At 45.9% G+C, this 19,211-nt stretch overlaps 1 protein-coding gene across 2 annotated transcripts in view; it reads right to left on the bottom strand.

Moving 5' to 3' along the window:
* LOC120936834 (probable cation-transporting ATPase 13A5) overlaps positions 1-19,211 on the bottom strand; it is a 157,882-nt gene that overhangs the window by 113,935 nt on the left and 24,736 nt on the right. The window lies entirely within an intron of this gene.

Genomic DNA, 19,211 nt, shown 5'->3' with positions numbered 1-19,211 from the left:
CCTGCGGTTGCCGTAGGGACCTTCGTGTCCACCGTGGCTGCGCTTGCGCACATGTCAAGAGCCTGACCGCCCCCCGCCCCCAGATTGGCAGCAGTTGCAGGTGCCGTAGATCGACGCACCGGCTGCAGCATTGAGGACGGCTATGACGTTGCTTATGCCCCGCCTGGACACGCTCTGGGGACCAATGGACACTCGGATGGTCCACAGTTAACAGGTGGCTGTTCACTTACTACGTCCTTTGCTGACAGTAGTGGGCGGCACCTGAAGTCAGTGACTGTGATTGGTTAATCCCCCTGGCTTCTCTCAGCTGTTTGCAGGCATGCTGTCATCATTGCTTATCCTACGTCCTTTGCTGACAGTAGTGGGCGACACCTGAAGGCAGTGATTGTGATTGGCTAATTCCCCTGGCTTCTCTCAGCTGTTTGCAGGCACGCTGTCATCATTGCTTATCCTACGTCCTTTGCTGACAGTAGTGGGCGGCACCTGAAGTCAGTGATTGTGATTGGTTAATTCCTCTGGCTTCCCTCAGCTGTTTGCAGGCACGCTGTCATCATTGCTTATTCTTATGTTATAAATAGATGGCGTTGGGCACTTGTATGGGTTATGCCCCAGTTGAAGAGCTCTGCCGCTCGAAACATGTCGGGTACATAGCTCATACGCTACTTGCTCATTACGCCATATTTTACTTGTGATCACTTGTACTCGTCTTTCACTGGGCTTGTACTTTTTTATCTATTTTATATATTTTTATCCAGTTTTTTGTTTATTTTGGCTTTTATTTTCTATGCCTAATAAAGGCTTGTTTTGGGATTAACCGCACTATGTGAGTACGTTTTCCCTTACATGGTTTCTACGTTTGGCCTGCATACTACACTCTTTCATCTGAGAACCACACCTGCACGAGCTGTCTCCTCTCATTGGATTGGACCCGTCCTGGCGGATTAAAGGCTGGCACATCAAACAGCTTCCCCATTGACATCACGGCTGCCTAGGAGCTCGTACATGCGTGTTTGACATACCGTCGCTGACGTGTATGTCCACACTTTCCGGTAAGAGTACCCATCTTTATACTTGTTTATTTGGATACCATTGTGGATTGCTGACGAGGTTCCAACTGCTTATTAAGAACATCTGAGTTCCATACCTGAGAAGATCACAACATCTTCCATTCCTCTACAGTCATCTGGTCTTTTCCACAAAGAACTTTTGACCAACTCCAATAAAGGAAATACATTGCATATATATATTTCTTTGGACTGTATAGGCCATTTTGACCTTGGACTATCACATTTACATTTTGGAGTTACACGTATAAATTATATGGACTTCATTTGAGGTTCTCATTATCATTTATTTTTGTGTCCTCTCACTTATCACGGTGTGTTTATATTACACATTATCCAGCTAGATCTCACTTTCTAGCTGTCTTTCAGGTTATTTACCTGTCACATTACTTGGGGGTGTGTCCCCCTCTTTTTTCTTTTTCAAATTTCTTTGATTTTTCACTGAATTTTGATTATTTACCATATTTTTTGATTCATTTCACTGAATACTCAGCGCTGCACTTTTTCTTTTTTACCCCAAGGAAACTGCTGAGAGGCATGTTGAGTCCATTGAATATTTAATTTTTTTGTCCCAAGTGATTGAATAATGACGAAAAAAAAAAAAAAAAAAAATGTTTACAAAAAGTTGTCACTAAATGATATATTTCTCACACATGCCATGGTTATATGTGGAATTGCACCCCAAAATACATTCTGCTGCTTCTCCTGAGTACGGGGATACCACATGTGTGGGACTTTTTGGGAGCCTAGCCGCATACGGGGCCCCAAAACCCAAGCACCGCCTTCAGCATTTCTAAGGGCACAAATTTTTGATTTCACTCCTCACTACCTATCACAGTTTCGAAGGCAATAAAATGCCAAAACAGCACAAAACCCCCCCAAATGACCCCATTTTGGAAAGTAGACACCCTAAGCTATTTGCTGAGAGGCATGTCGAGTCCATGGAATATTTTATATTTTGACACAAGTTGCGGGAATATGACAAACTGATTTTTTTTTGCACAAAGTTGTCACTAAATGATATATTGCTCACACATGCCATAGTTATATGTGGAATTGCACCCCAAAAGACATTCTGCTGCTTCTCCCGAGTACGGGGATACCACATATGTGGGACTTTTTGTGAGCCTAGCCGCGTACGGGGCCCCGAAAACCAAGCACTGCCTTCAAGATTTGTGTGAGTGAAATCAAAAATTTATGTCCTTAGAAATCTTGAAGGCGGTGCTTGGTTTTCGGGGTCTCATACGCGGCTAGGCTCCCAAAAAGTCCCACACATGTGGTATCCCCGTACTCAGGAGAAGTAGCAGAATGTATTTTGGGGTGCAATTCCACATATAACCATGGCATGTGTGAGAAATATATCATTTAGTGACAATATTTTGTACATTTTTTTATTTTAATTTTTTTTGGTCATGATTCAATCACTTGGGGCAAAAAAATTAAATATTCCATGGACTCAACATGCCTCTCAGCAAATAGCTTGGGGTGTCTACTTTCCAAAATGGGGTCATTTGGGGGTTTTTTGTGCTATTTTGGCATTTTATGGCCTTCGAAACTGTGATAGGTAGTGAGGAGTGAAATCAAAAATTTGCGCCCTTAGAAATGCTGAAGGCGGTGCTTGGTTTTCGGGGTCCCGTACGCGGCTAGGCTCCCAAAAAGTCCCAAACATGTGGTATCCCCGTACTCAGGAGAAGCAGCAGAATGTATTTTAGGGTGCAACTCCACATATAACCATGGCATGTGTGAGCAATATATCATTTAGTGACACATTTTTCTTTTTTTTTTTTTTTTTTTCTCATTATTCAATCACTTTGGACAAAAAAAAAAAAAATCAATGGACTCAACATGCCTCTCAGCAGTTTCCTTGGGGTGTCTTCTTTCCAAAATGGGGTCATTTGGGTTTTTTTTGTGCTATTTTGGCATTTTATGGCCTTCGAAACTGTGATAGGTAGTGAGGAGTGAAATCAAAAATTTACACCCTTAGAAAGCCTGAAGGCGGTGATTGGTTTTTGGGGTCCCGTACGCGGCTAGGCTCCCAAAAAGTCTCACACATGTGGTATCCCCGTACTCAGGAGAAGCAGCAGAATGCATTTTGGGGTGTAATTCCACATATGCCCATGGCATGTTTGAGCAATATATCATTTAGTGACAACTTTGCGCAAAAAAAAATATATATATATATATATATTTATATTTCCCGCAACTTGGGTCAAAATCTAAAATATTCCATGGACTTAAGATGCCTCTCAGCAAATAGCTTGGGGTGTCTACTTTCCAAAATGGGGTCATTTGGGGGGGTTTTCAATTGTCCTGGCATTTTATGCACAACAATTAGAAGCTTATGTCACACATCACCCACTCTTCTAACCACTTGAAGAAAAAGCCCTTTCTGACACTGTTTGTTTACATAAAAACATATTATTTTTTTGCAAGAAAGTAAAGTTGAACCCCCAAACATTATATATTTTTTTAAAGCAAAGGCCCTACAGATTAAAATGGTAGGTGTTGCAAAAAAAATTTCCACACAGTATTTGCGCAGCGTTTTTTCAAACGCATTTTTTGGGGAAAAAATACACTTTTTTTTATTTTAAAGCACTAAAACACACTATATTGCCCAAATTATTGATGAAATAAAAATTATGATCTTAGGCCGAGTACATGGATACCAAACACGACATACTTTAAAATTGCGCACAAACGCGCAGTGGCGACAAACTACATACATTTTTAAAAGCCTTTAAAAGCCTTTACAGGTTACCACATTAGATTTACAGAGTAGGTCTACTGCTAAAATGACTGCCCTCGATCTGCCCTTCGCGGTGATACCTCACATGCATGGTGCAATTGCTGTTTACATATGACTCCAGACGGACGCTTGCGTTCGTCTTTGCGCAAGAGCAGGGGGGGACAGGGATGCTTTTTTTTTTTTTTTTTTTTTTTTTATATATTTATTTCGCTTTTTTTATTTTATTTGTTAACTGTTCCTTCCATTTATTTATTTTTTTACCATTTTTATTGTTATCTCAGGGAATGTAAATATCCCTTATGATAGCAATAGTTAGTGACAGGTACTCTTTTTTTTTTTTAAATGGGGTCTATTAGACCCTAGATCTTTCCTCTGCCCTCAAAGCATCTGACCACACCAAGATCGGTGTGATAAAATGCTTTCCCATATTCTCAATGGCGCCGTTTATATCTGGGGGGGGGGACATTCCCTCCCACTGAATGTAAAAGCAGTCTAGAGGCTAATTAGCCGCTAGGACTGCTTTTACATGAAAGCCGACCGCTGGCTGAAAAGAATGATACCAAGATGATGCCTAAACCCGCAGGCATCATTCTGGTATAACCATTCAAAGTCCTGCAACATACCAGTACGTTGATGGTTCTTGTTGGACATGTATTGTAATCTTTTTTTTTTTCATGCAGTCTGTTGGCTGAACAAAAAAAAGATTGATCGGTGGGTATGCCCACCATTAGAATACCTCCCTTCATCCACCCACTTCTAATGATGGGCATACATGCACCATTTATATATGCCGAAGCATGGGGGCATCCTCCCGCAAAAAAGTTATGCCGCGTACGGTCGGACTTTTCTATGCCGCGTACACACGGTCGGACTTTTCTATGCCGTGTACACATGGTCAGACTTTTCCACAGGAAAGCCTCCGTAGGAATGTCAACCGTATGTACGCGGCATTAGGAGCAAAATCGCTCCTCCGCCCCTAATGCCCCCATGCTCCGGCATATATGCTCTTTTTTGAACTGTAGTGGTGAAATCACCTCCTACAGCATTGGAGTCGCGGCTTTATATATCGTGGGAGCAAACGCTGTTGCTGTCACGCTAAATAAATCCGCACTGCAACTGAATGGCGTACCTGCTAAGCAAATGATGGTTAACATTAAAACAAAGTAACATTCCAGTATAACAGTAAGATCATACCATACCTGCAAAGCAAATACCTATAAAAAACATAGTAAAAAATAAAACATTTTTTAACGCAACCTGTGCCTAAAATATATATATATGCCAAAGCATGGGGGCATCCTCCCGCAAAAAAGTTATGCCGCGTACGGTCGGACTTTTCTATGCCGCGTACACACGGTCGGACTTTTCTATGCCGTGTACACATGGTCAGACTTTTCCACGGGAAAGCCTCCGTAGGAATGTCAACCGTATGTACGCGGCATTAGGAGCAAAATCGCTCCTCCGCCCCTGCTGCCCGCATGCTTCGGCATATATGCTCTTTTTTTTAACTGTGGTGGTGAAATCACCTCCTACAGCACTGGAGTCGTGGCTTTATATATCGTGGGAGCAAACGCTGTTGCTGTCAAGATAAATAAGTCCGCGCAACAGCTGAATGGCGTACCTGAAAACAGTAAAATAAATTACATACCTGAAAAGCAAGCATGAAAAAACATAACAACAATAAAACTTTGCAGAATAGAATACAGTAAAAAAGAGCAGAACAATAGAGAGAGAATAGAGAGGGAGAGAACAATAAAACGACAACTATTTTTGGTTTTTTTATTTTATATTTTTTTGTGTGTTTTTATTTTTTACTTTTTTTTTTTTTTTTTTTAACACTTTTTTTTGTAACTGTGAACTGTAACTTCAACTTTTCGGTTCCAGGTTTGGGTCTCTCAAAATGCGATGGCATCTTGGGAGACCCTGTGTGAGTGTGCCTAGCCTGTGAAATGTTTCACCCTACACTAATAATTAACGTGTGTGTGGAAGCGTTCAAAACATTCACCAATACAAAGACCAGGATTGCCAGGACATTTGGGACAAAAATAACGGGTGTCACGCCTAAATCCGCGCTTGGTACAGACACGACATTTTCTTTGGGGGGCTCGTTGGGTAGGGGTACTCGGGAGGACATAAGAAAAATGCCTCTCATGCAGTCGGCTTACTGCATTTGGTAGGAGATGGTGAGGTACAATACCGCCTGGATACAGGAGTTCTGTGATGATATCCCTCTGGAATTGAAGGAAGGATTCATTCCGTCCTGAAGCTCTGTATACGACATGAGCATTCAGTAGAGCCAATTGAAATAAATGTAGAGACACTTTTTTGTACCAGCGTCTCGTCTTACGGGCAATATGATACGGCGCCATCAACTGGTCGTTGAGGTCCACCCCTCCCATATTAAGGTTATATTCGTGGACACAGAGGGGTTTCTCCACAACACCAGTCGCCGTACGAATTTGGACTGTCGTGTCTGCGTGAAGGGTGGTAAGAACGAAAACATTCCTATTGTCCCGCCACTTCACAGCGAGCAAATTTTTACATCTGCAGCAGGCTCTCGCCCCCGGCCTAACACGGGCATCTACAAGCCGCTGGGGGAAGCCCCGGCGATTAGGTCGCACGGTGCCACATGCTCCAATCTGTTGATCAAATAAGTGGCTAAAAAGTGGCACGCTGCTGTAAAAATTGTCCACATACAAATGGTACCCCTTTCCGAATAAGGGTGACACCAAGTCCCAAACAATCTTGCCAGCGCTCCCCATGTAATCTGGGCATCCTTCCGGCTCTACCTGACTATCTTTTCCCTCGTAAACCCTAAAGCTCCATGTGTAGCCTGTGGCCCTGTCACAGAGCTTATAGAGCTTGACCCCGTATCTGGCACGCTTGCTGGGAAGGAACTGTTTGAAAGACAAGCGGCCAGCAAATTTAATCAGGGACTCATCAACGCATACAACCTGCTGGGGATTAAACAAGGCTGCAAAACGTTCGTTGAAATGGTTTACGAGGGGCCGAATTTTGTAGAGCCGGTCAAATTCAGGGTCTCCACGTGGACGACAAAGTGCATTGTCACTGAAATGCAGGAACCGCAGGATCGCCTCGTATCGTCTCCTGGCCATGTGAGCAGAGAAAATGTACATATGGTCAATGGGATGTGTGGACCAATACATCCGCAATGACGGAAATTTGTGTATGCCCATGTTGAGGGTAAGGCCCAGAAAGGTCTTAAATTCGGAAACCTCGAGAGGTTTCCATTCTTTGGCAAGGCGAGACTGGGGGTTAGCGGCGATGTAAGTACCAGCATATAAATTGGTCTGGTCCACAATAGATCTATAGAGATCTTCCGTGAAATACAGCGAATAAAAATCAAGTGACATAAAGTTCGCTGTATCCACCTGAATACCGGGTTGGCCAGTGAATGGGGGAAGTACAGGTGCTGTAGAAGTGGTGGGGACCCAATCAGGATAGGCAAATTCTACAGGAAGGGCACTATGGGCACGACGGGCCTGTCTCTGTCTTTTTCTTGGTGGCAGCGGGACACTACTTGTGCTTGCCACATCGCCAGCTTCAACTGCACTTATGGGACTCGCCACGTCACCAAGTGTTACTGCAGTGCTGGATAAACGACCAGGGTGTACTAGGCCGCTGGTGCTTGCCAATTCACCAGAAGGAATAGCGGCGCTAGTACTGGATCTCTGCTCCATACGAGGGTCCTGCGGTTCTTGCTGCTCAACAACATCAGAATGGGATCGGGTACGCCTGGCCTTAGCAGGGACCTCAACTTCGTCGTGCGAGCTATCTGACATGGAGCCGCTGTCGTAAATGGGTTCATATTCTGAGCCAGAATCTGTCAGATGCGTGACCTCCTCCTCTTCACTATCTGACATGCACATGAACTCCAAGGCCTGCTTATCATTGTACCTTCGGTTTGCCATTTTGGACTCTAAATTTAGTGGTACAATGGTAAGGATTCACAGGTAAAAAAAGCACCTGACTATAGAAAAGCAAATGTAGAAAACGCTTCAAAAAAAACTGTAAGCGATCGCAGGGATCAGGCCTGTCTCTGCGAACGCTGCAGTTATGTGTCTTGTGTTTTGTAAGTGACAGTGATCGATCGATACTGCACTTGGGTGGGTTGGGCTGGGCAGAGGGGGAAAACGCAGGTGCTAGCGGGTATCTGGGCTGATTCCGCTAACAATGCGTTTTTGGGTACCCTAAACTGCTGGGTACGCTAGTATAGATCTGATCAGATCAGGTATCGATCCGTTCAGATCCTATACCACTAAGGGGGGTGTATGCTTAGCGAGTGGGTGTAAGCGGTACTGGCTCTAACCTAACGCTGCCTGGGGTGACGCAGACCCTGACTGGCGCTAAAATTAAATTTATATCACCCGCCGGGTGATCAGGGGGTTAAACCTATTGGGTTATATACGGCGGGTGCTCTGATGCTATAAACAGCAAACTAACCAACCAGCGTCAACCGTAACACTTATACGGTGATCACTGGTGAAAGGGTTAACTAGGGGGCAATCAGGGGGTTAAAACCTTTATTCGGTAATATATGGGGGTACCTAACGCTTTCTAAAAACCTGGTGGCGAACCTAAAATAACTAAATAACTAACTGGCTAACCACGTCACCAGTGACACTTATACAGTGATCAGTGGTGAAAGGGTTAACTCTAGGGGCAATCAGGGGTTAAAACCTTTATTTATGGGGGTACCTAACGCTATATAAACCTGGCGGCGAACCTCAAAAAAAACTAACTGCCTAGCGGCAACAGTGACACTAATACAGCGATCAGAAACCGATCGCTTAGTGACACTGGCAATAGGGGTGAAAGGGTTAACTCTAGGGGCAATCAGGGGTTAAAACCTTTATTTATGGGGGTACCTAACGCTATATAAACCTGGCGGCGAACCTCAAAAAAAACTAACTGCCTAGCGGCAACAGTGACACTAATACAGCGATCAGAAACCGATCGCTTAGTGACACTGGCAATAGGGGTGAAAGGGTTAACTCTAGGGGCAATCAGGGGTTAAAACCTTTATTTATGGGGGTACCTAACGCTATATAAACCTGGCGGCGAACCTCAAAAAAAACTAACTGCCTAGCGGCAACAGTGACACTAATGCAGCGATCAGAAACCGATCGCTTAGTGACACTGGCAATAGGGGTGAAAGGGTTAACTTTAGGGGCAATCAGGGGTTAAACCTTTATTGGGGGGGGGGTAGGGGGCTACCCTGGACCTAAAGGGGCCTAAACCTAACTGCCCTGACACTTTTTTCTGTCACACTGACACTAAAAGCAGTGATCAGAAAATAAATGATCACTGCAATCAGTGACACTGTGACAGGGGGTGATCTGGGGGTGCTGGGGGGGTGATCGGGGGGGGTTATGTGCCTATGTGTGCTGTGTCAGTGTGCTGTTGGTGCAACTCACAGTACAGACGTCTTCTCTCCTCTGGAATCAAACGAAAAGACCGCCAGAGGGGAGAAAACGTCACTTCCTCCCTGCCTGTGTTTACAGTTACACAGGCAGGGAGGGCTCTGCTGGAATTTCATTCGCCGAGGGAGATCGAGAGGGGACGGCTGGAAACCAATAGCCGCCCCCTCCTCCCGGACCTCCCGTACACCGTTCCCGGCCGCCGCATGTACCGGAGGGGGTCCCGATCGGACCCCCGAACCGAGGTAAGGCGGGGACGTACCTATACGCCCATGTGCCTGTACGTGCCATATTGTGGACGTATATGTACATGCGGTGGTCGGGAACTGGCTAAATAGTGATGCTAAAGGGAAAATCTTCTTCCAGTTACATACTAAATAATACAACTATGTATTTTGAAAAAAAGGATAAAAGTGATTAATAGTTAGAAGTAGTTAATCATATTTAACTTTGCCTTAAAGGCTAATTTCAACTTTTCCAGAAAGCAACCCATGCAGTTAAGGCACTATAGTAGATATTAAAAATCTGTGCAGCTTTGTAAAATGATCATAAACTTTATTGTTTTATTTGTAGGGCATTTGTGTTCCCTTAAGAAGCCTGGCACGAAAAACTCCTAGTTCATTGACACAAAAAACGACGTTTTGAAAAACGACACAAATAATTCGAGCATGTTCGAATTTTTTTGGTCGTTTTTCAGAAGACATAAAACGACGTTTTCCCCACACACGGTCATTTTAAATGACGTTTTCAAAAACGTCGTTTTTTTTCATCACAAAAAACGACCGTCTGTACGTGGCATTAGCCTTTAACTCGTCTGTGAGATATTCACATAGACAGCGTACCTGGTGTGAATAAAATCCAGGACCACAGGAACAGGCCCGGGGGGGGGGGGGGGGGTTTGGCGAAGATGGGGAGCTGGCATTTGTGGGAGTGGTTGGTGGCAGTGATATATATATATATATGAGACATCCCAATCCAGTAAAGAGACATCGACATATAGCAAAGAGACATCCCCAATCCAGCAAAGAGACAGCCACAGTCCAGCAAAGAGACAGCCCCAGTCCAAAGTGACAGTCTTAGACCAGCAAGGAGACTGCCCCAGACTAGCAAAGAGACAACCTCAGACCAGCAAAAAGACAGCCCAGACTAGCAAGGAGACAGACCCAATCCACCCCCTTTCCCCGCCGCTACAGAGCAGGACTTTGGCTGTAACACACTGGATCAGTTTAGGGTTTTCAATGTGCTAACCTTCCTCCCTGTACAGCCATCATGGTGTTAGGAGAGAGGCCACCGTTATCCCATGAGAGCAGCAATATATCCAGCGGCCAGCCCAGGAGGTGTCTGTCCCCTGCAGGCACTTCCTGTGTGTCACAGGAGCCATCTCTCCCACCTTCTTCTGCATCTCCTAGTTCGCTGGCGCTGGCTCTGCTTTAGGCACAGCCACACAGTGGGAGGTGAGCGGTGGTCGCGCTCTGTGTTAGCCCAGCGGTCACCACTCACACCCGGTTGTGCGGCCCAGTCATCAAGAGGCCGCTCTTCCAAAGACATGCAGCCCAGAGGCAAACGCCTGGTGTGCCCTATGGTCAGTCCGGGTCTGCACAGGAATTTAAAGCAAGGACTGCAAGCATTCATCTAAGGCCTCATGCATACAAAAAAAATCCCCACTTGTCTACTCGCGGTAAATACATTTGCAATAAGCAATAAAACCACTTTTGCAATAAACAATTAAAAAAACTCATTGTGTGAAATTATATGAAATAAAGAATGGATAAATATATAAATAAACATTGATAAATTAGTCTATATCCTTGTATCTTCATACATGCAGAATGTGATTATCAATTTTGCAATTTTTAAAGTGCCAAGTGCTGTCTCTTTAAATAAAGTGTCCCATTAGTGTCCCCACTCCCTCACCGACTGCTGTGGATTCCTATATTATAAGAATCACATGCACTTTGTATTGTCCTGGGTATTCTGGAACGTGTAGTCCTCCATCAATTGAAATCAAATAACTTGTATCACCACAGGGTGGCACTGTGGCTACACAGATAGATGTGTGCCAACGTCCTAGCTATTTGGAAAGTTATGCCGCATACACACGATCGGTCAAACCGATGAGAACGGTCTGATTGACTGTTTTCATTGGTTAACCGATGAAGCTGACTGATGGTCAGTCGTGCCTACACACCATCGGTTAAAAAAACAATCGTTTTAGAACGCAGTGACGTAAAACACGACGTGCTGAAAAAAATTAAGTTCAATGCTTCCAATCATGCGTCGACTTGATTCTGAGCATGCCTGGATTTTTAACCGATGGACGTGCCTACAAACAATCGGTTTTGTTCTATCGGTTAAATTTAAAACAAGATTGCTTTTTTTTAACCTATGGTTAAATAACCGATGGGGCCCACACACGATCGGTTTGGTCCGATGAAAACAGTCCATCAGACCGTTCTCATCGGTTTGACCGATCGTGTGTACGCGGCATTAGTGTACATTGTTGAAAATTTACTTTATAGGCACACCCATTCGCATCAGATTTCTTTGAAACATAGTTAATTTTATTTTAACAACATCTAAAACAGCATAAGCACATATATTTGTTTAAAGATCACCTAATAATTGCCTACAAAGCACTCACACCACCTAAATACACAAAAATTGCATATATACGTAAGAGTAATATGTAACCTAAATAAGAGTATACAGTGTTCCAAATACTTATGGTTGAGGCATATTGTAGCTTGCTCAACATGTTGCGCGTATCAGCTCTTCTTCAGGAGCTTGACGATAATACAATCAGCATGACAGCATCAAATTATAAAAGCAGATGTCATGCAACCACAATCCCACAGATGCACAGGTATCAAAATATAGATCAAAAGAATTGCTTATATACTATATTAAAGGTAAACACTCCGTACTTTAAACCAAGAGAACTCAATCGCTTGCAGGCAAATATAAAGGACGTTCTATAATGCTGCCGCCTCTGTAGTCCTACTTGCTGGTTATGTTCCCCAGTGATGTGCTATGACGCAGTAATTTTTACTCATAAAAACATAAAGAGGATGTCAAAAAATATCCAAATAGCGTAATTCCGTTTAACCACTTAAGGACTGGAGGAATTTGCCCCCTTAATGACCAGGCCATTTGTTGCGATACGGCACTGCGTTGCTTTAACTGACGATGCGTAGTCATGCAACGATGTATCCAAACAAAATTGATGTCCTTTTTTCCCCCACAAATAGAGCTTTTATTTTGTGGTATTTGATCACCTCTGCCATTTACATTTTCTGCGTTATAAACAAAAAAATAGCGACAATTTTGAAAAAATAACAATATTTTTTAGTTTTTGCTATAATCAATATCTAAAAAAAAAAAATGTCATCAGTTTAGGCCGATATGTATTCTTCTACATATTTTTGGTAAGAAAAATCGCAAAAAGCGCATATTGATTGGTTTGCGCAAAAGTTATAGCGTCTACAAAATAGGGGATAGATTAATTACATTTTTTTTTACTAGTAATGGCAGCAAACTGCGATTTTTAGCAGGAATGCAACATTGCAGCAGACAGATCGGACACTTTTGACACATTTTTGGGACTATTGACATCTATACAGCGATCAGTGCTATAAAAATGCACTGATTACTGTGTAAATGACACTGACAGGGAAGGGGTCAACACTAGGGGGCGATAAAGGGGTTAAATGTGTTCCCTGGGAGGTGTTTTTAACTGTGGAGGAATAGGACTGGCTGAAGGAGGAGACACATCGCTGTTCCTAATCGCTAGTGTAGCACTTCCCCCCAAGGAGCTGCTGGTTTGATTTGGGTGGCATGTTACCTCTGTTTCTCCGCCATCTAGGGTACTGGATAAGAGCTGTAAAAAAAGTCAATGTCCACACTGTAGGTATCTTTTTCTGTGCTTTATTACCCAACGGGGTAAAAATGGTAAAAAGTGGTAGTAGGTGAGAAGATAGAAGAAGCGGTAGGTAATGGATTCAGGCATATAACTGGGTTTCGGAAACAGTCCTGCTTTCAACGACAACTTTCATCACCACTCTAGCCAGAGTGGGTATAGTGCATCTGGATAGGCCGCTCCCACCGGCCTAGCAGCCAGAGTGTCACTCGGAACTTTAGCAAAGTCTCTGCCACAGACCTTCCCAAAGATGGAGATATTCTCGGTCCAAAATCCTTCTCAACACTGGATTAAGCACCCGGATCTCCCTTGAACAGCTTGTTTTATTTCAGGACTGATAGGCGACCATCATTCAGCCTCTCAGAAACGATGTGTCCTTCGATTAAGCAATAGGCCTTTCCTGAGATACCAGCCTCATGCTCAGTATTCCCCCAGAAAGGTTCTTCATCGGTCGGCTTCCTCCCTCGGGACGGACAGCACAGGACAACTCTGCAACTGCAGACTCAGTCTACCCACTGAGCCCACAAGGCAGATTATTTGCTCCAGACCAACGTGGTCCCGGAGCCAGGAACACTGAAACACACACCCAGGCCAGGAGGGCCACACACGGGGGTGGTGGGACGACTGCCCTGGCAGATGTCGGCGACAACCCCAAACCAATGGCGTCTGCCCCCTAAGTAACCCTCCCCAGCATGCAGAGCGAGGTGATCAACCCCCACTGATTGGCCGCCGGAGAAGAATATCCACAATATCTTGACCCTACTGCTGCCACCGGGGTGGGACCAGCTCCCCAGACAACGACAGTGGACACATACAATACAGCCTAATCTGGAACAGAGGCCCTGAATTTAGCCAAATAAACAAGGCAACTAACTCTCTGACCCCCTCTAAATTTACAGCAGCACCAGCTATGAACAGTAGCAGGGCACTAAACTAGGAACAGCAGATCTGTCTCTCCTCCCCTGTCAGAACAGGGATCTGTGTGTTTACATTGACAGATCTCTGTCATGGCTCTCTGTAATGCGATCACAGGTTGCCGGCGGACAACGTCTCAGGTGTTGCGCTGTGGGCGCATGCGCGCCCCCTAGAGCTCTTAAAGTGGCCGACGTAAAATGACAGCGATTCGCCCAGGAGAGCCAACCTGCCGCAGTATAACTGCGGCGGCTGGTCTTCAATCGATTAAAATAATTGGCAAAGTTAAAAGCAGTTACATTAACTTGTGCATGAAGAAATGCAAGCAAAATGCCGAACCGGAAGTTTGCATCAATGTGCATCTAACTGGCTGGAAACGACACCACTCACGGTCAACTTATGCATTTCTCCCCTCCCACAGGGCGTTATCAAAAGCTATGCTGAGTGGTGTGATGTACTTACTTACATACTATAAATTCGTTCTACTTCCTTCTTCCCTACCTTTATTTAAAAAGACAACACTTTATTTAAAGAGACAGCACTTGGCACGATTGATCATCACATCCTGTATGTATGAAGATACAAGGATATGATTGAATTTATGAATAACACATGTTTATTTATGTATTTGTGATCGGAGCCTGAATACTGGATAGGTACCAGAGCCCTCCCCAACCCTAGCGACCTGAGGTGTGCCATGGTCGCCCGTGAGAGTACGCTTAAAAGAGGGCATACCCTATGTATGAATAGGTAAAAGAGAGGGGAACGCATGGGTGGGTGGGAACTCGGAAATGACGCTGACGAGTGCTGGGAGAAGAGGGGGAGACTAAGAAGCCCCACGTTCCTCCCACAGACCCAGACTAGCCAGTGGCCAGCCTTCTCACTTGTGATCGGAGCCTGAATACTGGATAGGTACCAGAGCCCTCCCCAACCCTAGCGACCTGAGGTGTGCCATGGTCGCCCGTGAGAGTACGCTTAAAAGAGGGCAAAAGAGACACCAACTAGGTACAGTAAGAGAGTTTAATGACAACCAAATAAGATAACACTTAATCCAACAGAACTGCAAAAGCACGTTTAACCTCTGTGTGGGCATCTGGGATATAACGATTGAAACACGAAGATCGCCAGCGGCCCATGTACTTAATGATATGAGCAGGGACCCCATGCTTGGAAGCTGGGGACGCTGTGTCAATCCTAAAGGAGTGCCCTGAGAACCTACCAGGGTTGAACCCCAACCTCCCAATCAAAATCCTGACATGGGAAATTAACTGAGTGGAGGAGAGGCCCAGCGTAGGAAAGGGAAGCAAGGGGCTATCTGGAGGGGCCGCAGGCAAAAAACACATGAGCCGATCCAACACCTTCACCGGACACCAGGCAGTGTTGGTACTGTAATACTTGATGATGAAACCCTGCCCCACCTGACAGTTCTTGTTATTGGGGAGCTGTAAAGCGAAGTGATCTGGCTACCTGGTGAGATCACCCCTGCAGAGAACCGGAGCGTGGCGTCCAGCCCTGGCCACCTCCCCTGGTCTAAGGAACCCAAAGAAGCAGAGAAACACTGCCACATCCAGGACCAAGCTGGGACCCACCCCAAATGGTGACAGTGACAGCAAATCCGCCAACCCCCGGAACATCGACCCAGAAATTAACCCATTAACCTTGTGGGCAGCCAAGGGAAAGTTCAGATCCCTGAACAACTCAGTGAGAGTGATGAGATCCCTGGGTGGCTGTGCCGGACTCTCCCCAACTGCAAAGACAAAACCGAATTAAGAGCCGAGGCAAATGTGTCAAAAGGCCAAGGGCTGCTCTTGGACCCGAATGTCAGCTTGGTGGCGAAATAAAACTGCTCCTGCCATTTGATGCCGTACCACTGCCAAAGTGATGGCATGATCGGGAGGAGCTTAAAGGCATCAGAGATGTCCGCCTTGGACAACCATAACCCCTCGCCTAACAGCAGAATATGCTGGATGGCGGAGACCACGGAAGCATACTTCAATGAGAACTCCTCAGATGGTATGAGGGGATTTAAACTGGGCACAGGTGAAGAATGAGGAGCTGACAGATCGTAAATTAAATGGTATTTATTAGAAAATTTTCCTCTGACCACCCCAACGGGGCTCACCCTCCACATGTCAAAAGGCGGGGACAAAAAAGGCCCAATAACAAACCCCTTGGAGAACTCCACCCGTAATAACTCATCCACTAACTCAGCGTTGGTGGTGGCAGACACCAAATTGGCACACTCGTGTGACTGCAACGGGAGGGTGATCAGGCCCCTGTGGAAACCTTCCACAAACCCATCCACCAAGAACCGCCTGAGAGCCGGGGATGGGTGGTGTGACAACCAGAAATCCAACCGGGGGACAGCCACCCGGCTCAGTCAGGAAGCACCGGAGGGCTTGACCGGGCAGGCGTTCTTGGTATGAGCTCTGAAACAATTATCACAGACATGAAGTAGCCTACATCGGTTGTAATTACAGGTGGTGTAATTATAATTGTTGCAGAGCTGCGACTTGCCAAAACACGTGGATGGGTCTACCGAGCTTGTCCACCAGGCCTGAAGGCCCCGAAGAAGGTCCGCCCGACCCTGGCCTGTTGTCCCCAACCGCCCCCAGATAATCTACATTAGGACACCAGTTGGCGGTGTGGGCAGCAGATTGACAGGTGGCACATGTAGGAGATTTCTGACTAGCGAAATGCCTGCAGAATAATTTGGTATCAATGACACTCCTGCATGTGACCACCTGGAACTGCGCCCACATGGCAGCGACTTTAGACAAAAAGGACCTGTGGTAATCGTAGAAAGCGCTACCGCCATACTTGTGGGCTAAATCCACAACTTTGTGCAGATAGAGGTTTAACTCCTCCCTCCTGGTGGGACTAACCCCACAAATAACATCCCTGAAAATCCCGAAGGCAAGGACAAACTCGGCAATGCTGAGCTTTCGGTTCAGTCTGGGATCGCCGGACCTGAGGACCACCGAGACCTCCCCGCAAGCATATGCCTTATTCTCTACCATGTCCTGTGACGCAATGAGGAGAGAGGCCAGATTGACGTGCTTCCCTTCCAGGATATCGTTTTTAAGATTAGCCGGGATGAAATGAGCAGGAGAAACGGATGGAACCATGCCAGAAACAGAAGGAACCGCCAGAGGTAAAGGCCCACCGGTAACGGCTGCAGGGATTCCCGATAGCCCAGGACCCGAGGGAGCTGCCAGAACCACCACACTGGCCGGCCGGGCCTCCAACGCATCCATTCTGTAATAGTTGAACCGAAGATCAGAGGGTATTTAAAGGAGTTGTAAAGGAAAAAAATGTTTTGCCTAAAATTAATGTCTGCAAGGTAGACAGACAGAATAGTGTAATGATTCTGTTAAAAAACTAGTAAATACCTATTAAATTCCTTCATCTATATCACCTCCGGCGTTCTAGTTTGTTCTCTCATTCACTTCCTGGTTTGCGGCCCTCGTTCATGTAAGAACTACATTGCCGCACAGATGTAGTTCCCAGGAGGGGGCGAGCACGTCACTGACCGCCGCAGTAAAGCCTCCCTTCGTGATGGTGAGTAACAATCAGACAAGCAGGAAGTGAACAGAACAGAGAAGAAATAGAGCAACTTCTGAGCAAAAACGAACAATGAGGAAGTGAAAAGAGGAATGTCTGCAGGTAAAGGATGCTTATTCTGAAAAACATTTTTTTCCTTTACAACCCCTTTAAAACAGTGTGTATCTGAGTCAGTGAGGTGAGCAGGGATGCATGCTCAGCACTGGTGGAGGGCTGCGGTTGGGATTGGGTAGGAAAGAGGAGTTTGAACAACCCGACGACCTAAAACACCCCAAAAACCTAGTGTGTGGTGCTGCTAACGCATGAACATAGCGCATGAGAAAAACGAATGACCATGACCACCTGCGTGAGTGTAGCGCGAGCCCGAGCAACCTGTGGCGCTGCACAGGTAATTAAAAACAAACACTCAGGGCTTAGTACCTACAGACCGTGGTAGGCAAAAAATAGGCATTTAAGTGTCGTGCGACGTATGTCGTATAAATGTACAGACGATTGCAACCACAACCAATTAAAAACGAAACCTCAGCCCGTACGGATCTAAAGACGTGACAGATCCTGGTATGTAAGTCCCTAACTAAAACCCCTGAAATGAAAACGAAGACAGACACTCCTTGCTGCTGCTGATACAGCGAAATCCACCTGTGAAAACACCATGACAAATACATAAAAACGACAACTACCGACTGGATACCACCACCCGACCAGAGTGAACGTGCTCTGTGGTGGGAGAATGAATTGTGACTCTGCGATGGAAGCAACCCTAAGGCCCCGTACACACGGTCGGACAAAACCGATGAGAATGGACCGAGGTTCAGTTTCATCGATCCAAACCGACCGCGTGTATAGCCCATCGGTTTGTTTTCCTTCGGTCCAAAATGTTAAAACATGCTTCAAAACCGAACCGATGGACCGCTGCCCGATCGGTCCAAACCGATAGTTAGTACAGAAAAGCATCGGTTCAAAACCCGCGCATGCTCAGAATCAAGTCGACGCATGCTTGGAAGCATTGAACTTTGTTTTTTTCAGCACATCGTGTGTTTTACGTCACCGCGTTCTGACCCGATCGGATTTTGAACTGATGGTGTGTACACACATCAGACCATCAGGCCACTTCAGCGGTGAACCGATAAAAACGGTCCGATGGACCAGTCACATCGGTTTGGTCCGACCGTGTGTACAAGGCCTAAGAACTTGCGACTGTGGAGTGGTAGAATGCGGCCAAGAGCTGACCTGTGGCGTTTCCTGGGCCTGGACCCCATGCCCCTGAGCCCCCCCAGGAAGGACGTGACCTAGGACCGGCCCAAGTGGGCCCAGCCCACCCCGTGCCATGTGACTAAGACCTGCAATAACGTACCGCAGACCCAGAAGGGGAAAAAACACAAACCCCCGGCCACCTGACCCAGAACTCCTGCCCCCCTGAAATGCGGGCCTCCAGAAGGATGAGAGGCCGCCCAGGTGCGGGGCTAGACGTGGCCACACAGCTGAGGAAATGCCAGAGCAACGCCACGCGAAGTCACTAGCCAACGGGACTACAAAGCTCAGCAAGAATGTGACACTGCTCGTAAGGG

This window comes from Rana temporaria, chromosome 4 (genome assembly GCF_905171775.1).
Source record: "Rana temporaria chromosome 4, aRanTem1.1, whole genome shotgun sequence".
Taxonomy (NCBI): domain Eukaryota; kingdom Metazoa; phylum Chordata; class Amphibia; order Anura; family Ranidae; genus Rana; species Rana temporaria.
The sequence above is the reverse complement of the archived record's forward strand: the minus strand, read 5'-3'. Positions and strand labels throughout refer to the sequence as shown.